This window comes from Callorhinus ursinus, unplaced genomic scaffold (genome assembly GCF_003265705.2).
Source record: "Callorhinus ursinus isolate GAN/ISIS: 27379988/994484 unplaced genomic scaffold, GSC_fseal_2.0 scaffold59, whole genome shotgun sequence".
Taxonomy (NCBI): Eukaryota; Metazoa; Chordata; class Mammalia; order Carnivora; family Otariidae; genus Callorhinus; species Callorhinus ursinus.
In genome coordinates this window covers 200190-209899 of record NW_027397121.1, presented here as the reverse complement: position 1 = coordinate 209899, position 9710 = coordinate 200190, and positions in this window count along the sequence as shown.

Genomic DNA, 9710 nt, shown 5'->3' with positions numbered 1-9710 from the left:
CGAGCAGGAAATGGGGCAGGGGGCCAAGCTCAAAAGTTTCCTGCCCCCTTTGAGTTTGCTGAGGATTTTGTTCCAACATTAGTCATTGGGATGTTTAAGAATATGACAGCTCGGCTCCCAGATAGGGGAGTGGGGGCAAATGGTTGTGGGGGACGACTACCAATCAGCCAATAGAGCAGATGTCTGACGAGGTGAGCCCTTCCTCATTTACCTTCTCCGGAGGAAGCGTGGGTGGTGGCCAGAGACCTTAACACTGCCCCAGGCCTGGCCCGAGGCTGGGGAGGGCCCAGGGTGAAAGCGGGGTTGTTCCCTTTGGCGACCTGCAATGCATAATTTTCCTCAAGTCCTCATGCAGCCCACAAGCAAATTTATTCCATTTGTTGAAGTTAAGGAAAATGGCATTGCACAATTTCAGCTGAAAAGCATGGCTCTGAGAGAGAAGGGAACCTGTATCTTACCACGGACAGAGGAGAAAAATACTTACCAGCTGTGAGAAGAAAATGTCATCTGCCTTTCAAATGTCATGCGCAGCTATGTATCACCCTGGACCCAAGGGGTTTCCGCGTTTAAAAACTGAAGGCCTTTATGAAGACCCATAGAGACAAACATGGACTCCCAGGACGTCAGCAAATACTTGGCTGGAAAAGAGACTAATAGGGACCAGGTATGGAGAGAGCAACACACAAGATGACAATGACACACACACACATGCCCAGTAAGAAGTAGGGACAAAAAAAGGCACCTTGAAGCAGAGAGGGCGCACCAGCATCCTGTGCCCACAGAGCAAGTTATAAATACACGGGGAAGGATAGCAGAGTCATTAACCCCACAGGGAAACAGATGATGCCTCTTTGGTCATCTCTTCTCCAGCACTTGAATCCCCTGGCTGCATCCCCTGCAGAGCGCACTGGTCCAGAGTCTTGTACTTCCCTTCCCCCTTGCTCTAAACCCCTGTCCTGGAAGCTATGCTTGGATGTGATGAGTAATTCTCCAAATCCCTGTGATTTTTGCATGCAAACCCACTTGGCTGGGGTTGAAGCTTCTTACTGTAAGAGCTGAAGCACATGGCTCCAAGCCCACGTGGGGGAGGGAGATCAGAACAGCAGAGCCAACTGGTTGGTTGGTTTCCTGAGGGCTGGAGGGCAGAACCACGATCTTCCCTAAATCCCTGAATTGGACAACCTGCTGGGTTTGGGGTAGGGGACATTGCTGGAACCACAGGTCCTAAATATGGGGCTAGATAGACATGCAATCCATGGTGAGAGAGAACATGAGACTCTTCTAGTTGGTCAGAGATGGAGATGGAGCAGAAGGAGTGGGGCAGAGCCACTTAAGGACTGGTAGTAAGAGAGAAGAGCTATTTCTCCTGGAGCCACGGCTTGGCCAATGGAGGTTTGTCTCTGGGGCCCTGGGGGAGAGCCCCCCAGGCTAGAATTCTCTCCCTGGTTTTAGATGTGACTGGAAATACCTTGGCATCTGTTAGGGTGCTTTCAGCTGTCAGTAGCAGAATATCTAATTAAGCCAACATTTATGATTTGCATAACAAAAATTAGAGCTAGGCCATTTCCGAGGTGATTACAGGCAGTCCGTGAGCTGAGCTCAGATTCAAGGGGAGAAGACACGAACCCCACGTCTTGGGGGTAGTAGTGCGAACAAATTTGAGAAGAAAAAAAATAAATACATATTGTTTTAGGCAAGTGCATTTCGGTGTGGTCTTTCTATACAGCATCATTGTGACAATGACCCACTGATAGGCCTTTCAAACCATATCCTGTGGGGAATCAGCCAGCCACTGTTGCAAGATTGGCCTGGTGTGGAGGAAAGGGACCTGCAGAAAGGCCATTGGAGGTGGCCTCCACACCTCCCATGGTCTTTCCCCTCTCAATCACCCTCTAGACTGAAGGAGCCCACAGAAGCCCCTCTGCCCTTCAGCTTCCACCCGCCTTCCTGATCTGCTATTTTCAGACTCCTTATTACTGCCAAAGCTACACACTCTCTGGTGGGGCCCCCTCATTTGTTGCTCACAAAGCCTCCTCTGCAGACCTTCCTTTCTTAAAAATTCCTATTTATTCTCTCTTTGTACTACATGGGCTCCACAGTTGCTTTCTCAAGCCAGAGGCCAGCTCTGTTGGAAGTCCCACAAGCCAGCCAATTTGGTGAGGCAAGCACACATTATCTCCTGCCTTTTCTCCAGGTGGCTCTGACCCTTGTAATCTTTCATCCATCAGCCTTCTCTGGATGGCTCTCTATGGTTTGCCTGCCCCCCACTCCAGCCTTGGTGCTCCTTAAGTGGTCTGGACTCGGGTTTCTACTCCTCACCCAAGATGCAGCTCTATAATGCCCTGGATTTCAGGAATCCCCTGCATTCAGTCAACACCTGAGTCTTACCTACTGGCCATGTACCTGCCACTGTGCTAGGTTCAAGGGCACACAGTCCCGGGCCTGCCCTAGAGGGTTGTGCACATCGCATTGAGAGGCATGGGCAGAAGTGAAGATGTGCCATACAATATTATCACGGGGGTCTTCATATTCCAAAAGATGTTTCTTGAGAGCCTGGTTTGAGCGGAGCAGTGTGCTGGGCACTGGGCACCACCGTGGTGTGTTCTACACAGTGGCCGAGAGGTCCTCAGTGGGAGGGAGAACCACTCCACCATGGTAGCAGCTCACTGACACCCAAAATTGGCTCCCTTCCCACCCTTGCCCCTGCTTCCCCACACCCCTGATGGTGCTACCTGAGCTCACTTCCTGAATAAACTAATGGCATCCAAATCCTTGTCCCAAGGTCTGCTTTGGGGAGAGCCCCGGATAAACATAATAATAAGCAGCAATAGACACAGCACTGTGAGAGTTCACCATGTGCCAGGTCCCTCTTGAATTGCTTGACTTTCATTAGACATCAATCTCTACAATGGCTAAGGATTGCAACCACCTCCATTTTGAGAAGGAGGTATAGTCACTAGAGGGGAAACTGGCACAGAAGACCTTTGACCAAAATCCAGGATTCCAGGCCCAGCTCTGGACCAAGGTGTTCAGGATATTGGGCTCTATAGAGCCTCAGTTTCCCCTCTCTTCACCATGGGATGATGCCCTCTGTCTACCCTCCTCATAGGCCTTGTAGAGCTATTGTAAAGGGGTTGTAAAGCTCCAGCAACAGAGAAGGCATGAAAAGCCTAAGGATGAAGAATGTGCTGATTTCTCCAGGCAGCTTCTCCCAGCCCTCATTATGGGGATTCCATCTAGGAGGCCTGAGATCCCTGTTCCTGCCTCTCCCCATTCCCGAAGCAACTTTGGAGTTCACAGCCCTGTGAAGTTCTTCTCCTGAAATGTTCAGTCTCCTCTCTAATGTCCTAGTCTTCTGTTTGTTTATTTGTTTGTTTAAAATCTCCCCTGCATGGTGCACCTGGGTGGCTTAGTCAGTTTAGTGTCCCACCCTTGATTTCAGTTCATGCCATGATCTCAGGGTCTTGGGATCCAGCCCCATGTCATCAGGCTCTGCACTCAGCGGGGAGTCTGCTTCAGAATCTCTACCCACCCCGCCCCTCCCCTGAATCATGCACGTGCATGCTCTCTCAAATAAATAAATAAATAAAATCTTTTTAAAAATTAATAAAATAAAATCTCCCCTACAGACTGGGCTACTTGATGGTAGGGCTGTGTCACACCTCGGACTGTGTCTCCCCCCTTAGACTGGGGCTCCCTAAGGGCAGGACTGCGTCTCTCCCCCTCAGATTGGGGTCCCTGAGGGCAGGCTGTGTCTCCCCTTCAGACTGGGACCCCCTGAGGGCAGGTCTGTGTTTCCCCTTCTGGGCAATCCCAATATCAGTCCTCAGCATAGGCAATTGAAGCACAAACCTTTATGTTGGGCAATCCCATGTCAGATCCAGGAACTTTGAGCAGCTCTGGGAACTGGGGAGTGGGGAGGCTGGGATCTTGACCCAGACTGATGGGGAGCAGAGAGTCCAAGTGTTAACTGAGGATGTCCTAATTCTGTTTGTGTAACTTTCCACTTGACTTATTTATAGGTGTCTACACGAGTGAGTTACTGGCAGTGGTTCTGCCACATCTAGGGATATCTGTGGGGGTGGAGACTGGGGGTGGGCAAAGAAAGAGGGGAGGGGCAGAGAAGAAAGGGGGAGGTCTCCAGGACAGAGGCTAAGAGAAATGTGCCCTGGACCCCCCAGTTCCCAGACTCCCACAAGAGCTATATGGGCCAAGCTGTACCATTTCACATGATGTTTTTATAAAGAAGGTTTTGGTACAGGATATATTTCTGGTGGATGAAATTCAGTTCTGCCTGAAGGCCTAGTCTGGCCCAAATCAGAAGTGGGTAAGACATGTTTTTGGCTACAGGCCTTACCTACAGGCCTTCCACTGCAGAGTCTGGCCTGCTTCTTCTCCATGCCCTTTGTCCCCCAACCTCAGCACCCTGTTCTGTCAGTCTGTGCCATCTCACACTAATACTGGGCTAATGCTGAGTCCTCCAGATGACCACCTGCCGGCAAGCACAATTCCTTCATTGGATCAGTCCTAGGAAAGCTCTCGCTGAGCACTTATTCTACACCAGGCCCTATCCGGAGCAGTTCACACACACTAACTTGTAACCACCTTATCGCGGTTATAACCCCATTCTACAGGTGATGAAACTGAGGAACAGGGAAGTGAAGTGACTGGCCCAAGGTCACATGGCTATCAGTGGCAGAGGAGGCTTGCTCCCAGGCTGTCCGCTCCTGGTGGTAACAGGGCATTTAGAGTCCCCCTACCACCAGCCAGCCCCCATCCCTCCCCTGACCGCCTTCACCTCTCCTTCCTCCAAGCCCTGAGCTTCTTGACCATGCTACAACCTCCATGTGTTCCTTAATTTACTGGTGGTTGTCCGTGTTCCCTGCTAGCCTGCAGGCTCCCTGAGGGCAAGTATTTCCCAGCTCCCGGAGGACGACCTGTCACATAGAAGCCACTCCATGCGTACTTGTGGGGTAATGAAGAAATGATTGCGTGGTGAGCTGTCACCCAAGCGGTGGGCTTCTTTGTTTTTTTTTTTGTTTTTTTTTTTGTTTTTTTTTTGGGGGGGCTTCTTTGTTTAAATAGGTTTCCCCGATCACAAAGCGAGGCCCCAGATCCAGCGTGTGCATGAGTGTATGTACACATGTGTGCACTCATGTCTGTGTGTGTGCAAGTGCATGTATATGGGCACAAAAATGTGTGCAGGTGTGCGGATGTGCGGGTGCCTGGGCAGGCAGTGCCAGAAGCTCTCAGCCTGCTGGGCGGGCTGCACTGAGTGGCCCGAGTCTCACAGCGGCCTAATCATGCCTGACAGATTGATTAGGGGAGAAAGTTGCTCCGTCTCTATCACAACAGACAGGGTGAGCTTGTCTCCACTTAACCTTTCCCTTCACATGGGAAGGAAAGGGTGCAGGCTGGGGCAGAGGAGAAGGGGCCGGGCAGGGAGGGTGAGGAGGTCTTGGGGCAGGCAGAGGGAACAGAACAAGCACAGCAGAAGAGCATCGAAGGAGCCTGGAGAGCAGGATTTGCAGAGTAGGGGCACACATTTGCAAGACAAGGAAGCTGGCGTGACCATGATGTGATCCAAGGGCTAGCAGGCCACGGATGATCTCCTTGGGGCTCAGAATGGCCCTCTCTCTCCCAGAGGGCTGGGCAGGGGTGCTTAGACAATCTGCAGTACAAGAGCCCATCTGGAGGCCCTCAAGCCTGGCTCTGCTGTACTAAAGAGGGGCCTTCAGAGCCAGCCATCAACAGGGATGGTGCCAAGGGTCACTCTACTTTCAGCTGGGAGCAGAGAGGAGGAGAGCAAGCTTGATAGAGCTGCAGAGGATCTAGGAAATGAAAGAGGAGGTCTGTCCCTCCATCCTTCTCCATGGGAGGAGATGGCCTAGTACCAGGAAGGTACCCTCCCAGGTCAGTCACCCACCCAGCACCAGCGGCATCTACCCCTGCTAGGGGCTCAAGCAGGTGGGTGTCCAAGGAGACAGGGTGAGAGTGTGCTCTGTGAGGGCATGGTGGATGCCCCCTCCACACCCAGATCTGTCACTTCTGTCCAGGAGACCTCCCAGGAGGGGACCAGAAGAGCCTATAACAACAGTCAGAGTAGACTTCAGAGACGGAAGCACCTGCCTCCACCTGGGCCTGGGGCTTTCCCCATAATCCCACGGGGGGCACAGGATGCCAAGCAGACTGCAGTCTTCTCGTCCAGCCCATGCTGCCTGGAAAAAGAGGCTCCATCACTTCTGGCAACTTGAGCACTAATGTTCTAAATCATTATACTTTTTAAACTGAGACTCTAGTGGCAGATCTTTCATGCCACCAAGCCACTCTTTATACTATCTTTTTGTAGAACTTCTAAATGTACCGGTTAACCAGAGTAAAAAAAAAAAAAAAAATCTATGTATATAGTAGTATAATCTCAAATATTTTATTTTAGAATGCGTAGGGAGGAAAAATAAGACTAGAACAGATCCAGCAGAATAACAGTGGTTGTCATTGGGGAATTAAGTCTGGCTAATTGTGATTTATATTTCTCAGCATCCCTTCAATGTTATCATCATAGGCACTGGGGGCGTGCGGGCAGAGCAAGAAGGCAGAGGAGTAGGAGACCTGGATTTTGTCTGGTTCCAGGAATTCAGCTGGATAGGGATCAAACCATTCTGAACACCTACGAACTCAACAGGAGATCAAAGAAAAGAATAGCAACAACTCTCTGAACAGAAAAGCGACCACTTTCTGGAAGGTAGGACATGCGGAGAAGTGAATCCGAGGCGATATTCGGGAAGATAGACGGCGGGGGAGGGGGCCTCTGTCGGCTGCTTCTGGCAAGTGATAGAGCCGCGGAGCACAAAATCAGAACTTTTAGAAGTCGGCTCTGCTGAGGGACATCGCTCCAGTGGCTAAGTGGGGGGTGGAACCCTCTCTGGGACCCCCTCGGGGTCACAGAAAGACCGGGGGTGCCTGAGTGCGGCAGAGCTCCCAGGTATCGGAGCGGGGAAGCCGGCTGCAGAGACGGAGCCGAGGCGCGGGCTCGCAGCTCAGGGTTGCCATAAACTGTGATCGGCGACACAGTTGGGCCACTGCTCCTCCAGCAGGGACCCAACAAGCAGAAGATCCGGGGAGACTCCCCTTCCTCCCCAGGGAAGAACGGTGTGGGAGCGCACCTCAGCGATCTGCTGGATTTGGAGACTCCACACTGAGTCAGTGCCAGAGACAGAAACACTCGGTCACAGGCCGGGTGAGCACGGAGTGCGGCCGGAGACCAGGGAGACAGGAGTGATTGACTGCTTTTCTCTGGGGGCTCACTGAGGAGTGGGGCCCTGAGTTCTTGGCTCCTCCGGGGCGGAGATTGGGAGGCCGCCATTTTAACTCTTGTCCTCCAAAACTGTACAGAAAGCTTGCAGGGAACAAGAGCTCCCGAGAACAAACCCGAGCAGGTTACTTAGCCCAGACCGGCAAGAGCGGGGCAATTCCGCTTCCGGCAAAGACATTTGGGAACCACGGCAACAGGCCCCTCCCCCAGAAGATCAGCAAGAACAGCCAGCCAAGACCAAGTTTATCGATCAATGACAACGGCAGAACTCCAGCACTAGGGGAATACTGCACATAGAATTCATGGCTTTTTTACCATGATTCTTTAGTCTTTCAAAGTTAATTTTTTTTAAATGTCTTTTTTTTTAATTTTTCTTTTTCCCTTTTTCAACCAACATCTTATCAGTCTCTTTTTTAAAAAAACATTTTTATTTTTCATTTCTAGAGTCATATTCTATCCCTTCATACTAGTTACCCTTATTTTTGGCATATATATATAAATTGTCCTCTCTTTAAAATTTTGAGATACAGTTTCTTCTAACCGATCAAAATATAACCTAAATCTCTAGTGTATGGCTTTGTTCTAGTCTCCTGACTGATCACATTCTCTCACCCCCTTTTTTTTTAAATCCTCTTCTTTCTTTTTTCAAACAACTTCTTATCAATTCCTTTTATAAAATTTTTTATAATTTTCATCTTTACAGTAATATTCCACCCCTTCATTGTATCAACCCTTATTTTTGTACATATATAAGTTTTTCTTTCTTTAAAATTTTGGGAGGCACTTTCTTCTAACAGACCAAAATACACCCAAAATCCAGTGTGTGGCACTAATCTATGCACCAGCCTGATCATATTTGATCATATTCTGTTTTTGTTTGTTTTTATCTTTTTTTTTCTTTTTCTTTTTTCTTTCTTTCCCTTTCATTTCCCCTAGTTTCAGGTCTTTTCTGATTTGTTTAGAGTATATTTGCTGGGGACGTTGTTACCTGTTAGCATTTTGTTCTCTCATTCATCTATTCTCCTCTGGACAAAATGACAACATGGAAAAAATCGCCTCAACAAAAAGAACAAGAGGTAGTACTGACTGCCAGGGACCTACTCAATACAGACATTAGTTGATGTTGGACCTAGAGTTCAGAATGATGATTTTAAAGATACTAGCTGGGCTTGAAAAAAGCATGGAGGTTATTAGAGAAACCCTTTCTGGAGAAATAGAAGAACTAAAATCTAACCAAGGCGAAATCAAAAAGGCTATTAATAAGGTGCAATAAAAAATGGGGGCACTAATTGTTAGGATAAATGAGGCAGAAGAGAGAATCAGTGATATAGAAGACCAAATGATGGAAAATAAAAAAGCTGAGAAAAAGAGAGATAAACAACTATGGATCACGAGGGCAGAATTCGAGAGATAAGCGATAGGATAAGATGAAACAACATTAGAAAAACTGGGATCCCAGGAGAAGAAGAAAGAGAGAGAGGGGCATAAGGTATTTTATAGCAAAATATAATGGAGAACTTCCCTAATTTGGGGAAGGAAACAGGCATCAAAATCCAGGAGGCACAGAGAACCCCTCTCAAAATCAATAAAAATAGGTCAACACCCCGACATCTCATAGTAAAACTTACGAGTCTCAGAGACAAAGAGAAAATCCTGAAAGCAGCTCAGGAGAAGAGATATGTAACCTACAGTGGTAGAAATATTAGATTGGCAACAAACCTCTCCACAGAGACCTGACAGGCCAGAAAGGACTAGCAGGATATATTCAGAGCACTAAATGAGAAAAATATGCAGCCAAGAATACTATATCCAGCTAGGCTCTCATTGAAAATAGAAGGAGAGATAAAAAGCTTCCAGGACAAACAAAAACTAAAGGAAGGGGCAATGAAACCAGCCCTACAAGAAATATTGATAGTGGTCCTCTGAGCAAAGAGAGAGCCTAAAAACAGCATAGACCAGAAAGGAACACAGAAAATATACAGTAACAGTCACCTTACAGGCAATACCATGGCACTAAATTCATACCTTTCAATAGTTACCCTGAATATAAATGGACTAAATGCCCCAATCAAAAGACACAGGCTATCAGACTGGATGAAAAAACAAGACCCATCGATATGCTGTCTGCAAGAGACTCATTTTAGACCCAAAGACACCCCCAGATTGAAAGAGAGGGGGTGGAAAATCATTTACCATGCTAAAGGGCACCAAAAGAAAGCTGGGGTGGCAATCCTTATATCAGACAAATTAGATTTTAAAACAAAGACTGTAATAAGAGATGAGGAAGGACACTATATCCTACTTAAAGGGTCTATCCAACAAGAAGATCAAACAATTGTAAATATCTATGCCCCTAACATGGGAGCAGCCAATTCTATAAGGCAATTAACAACAAAAG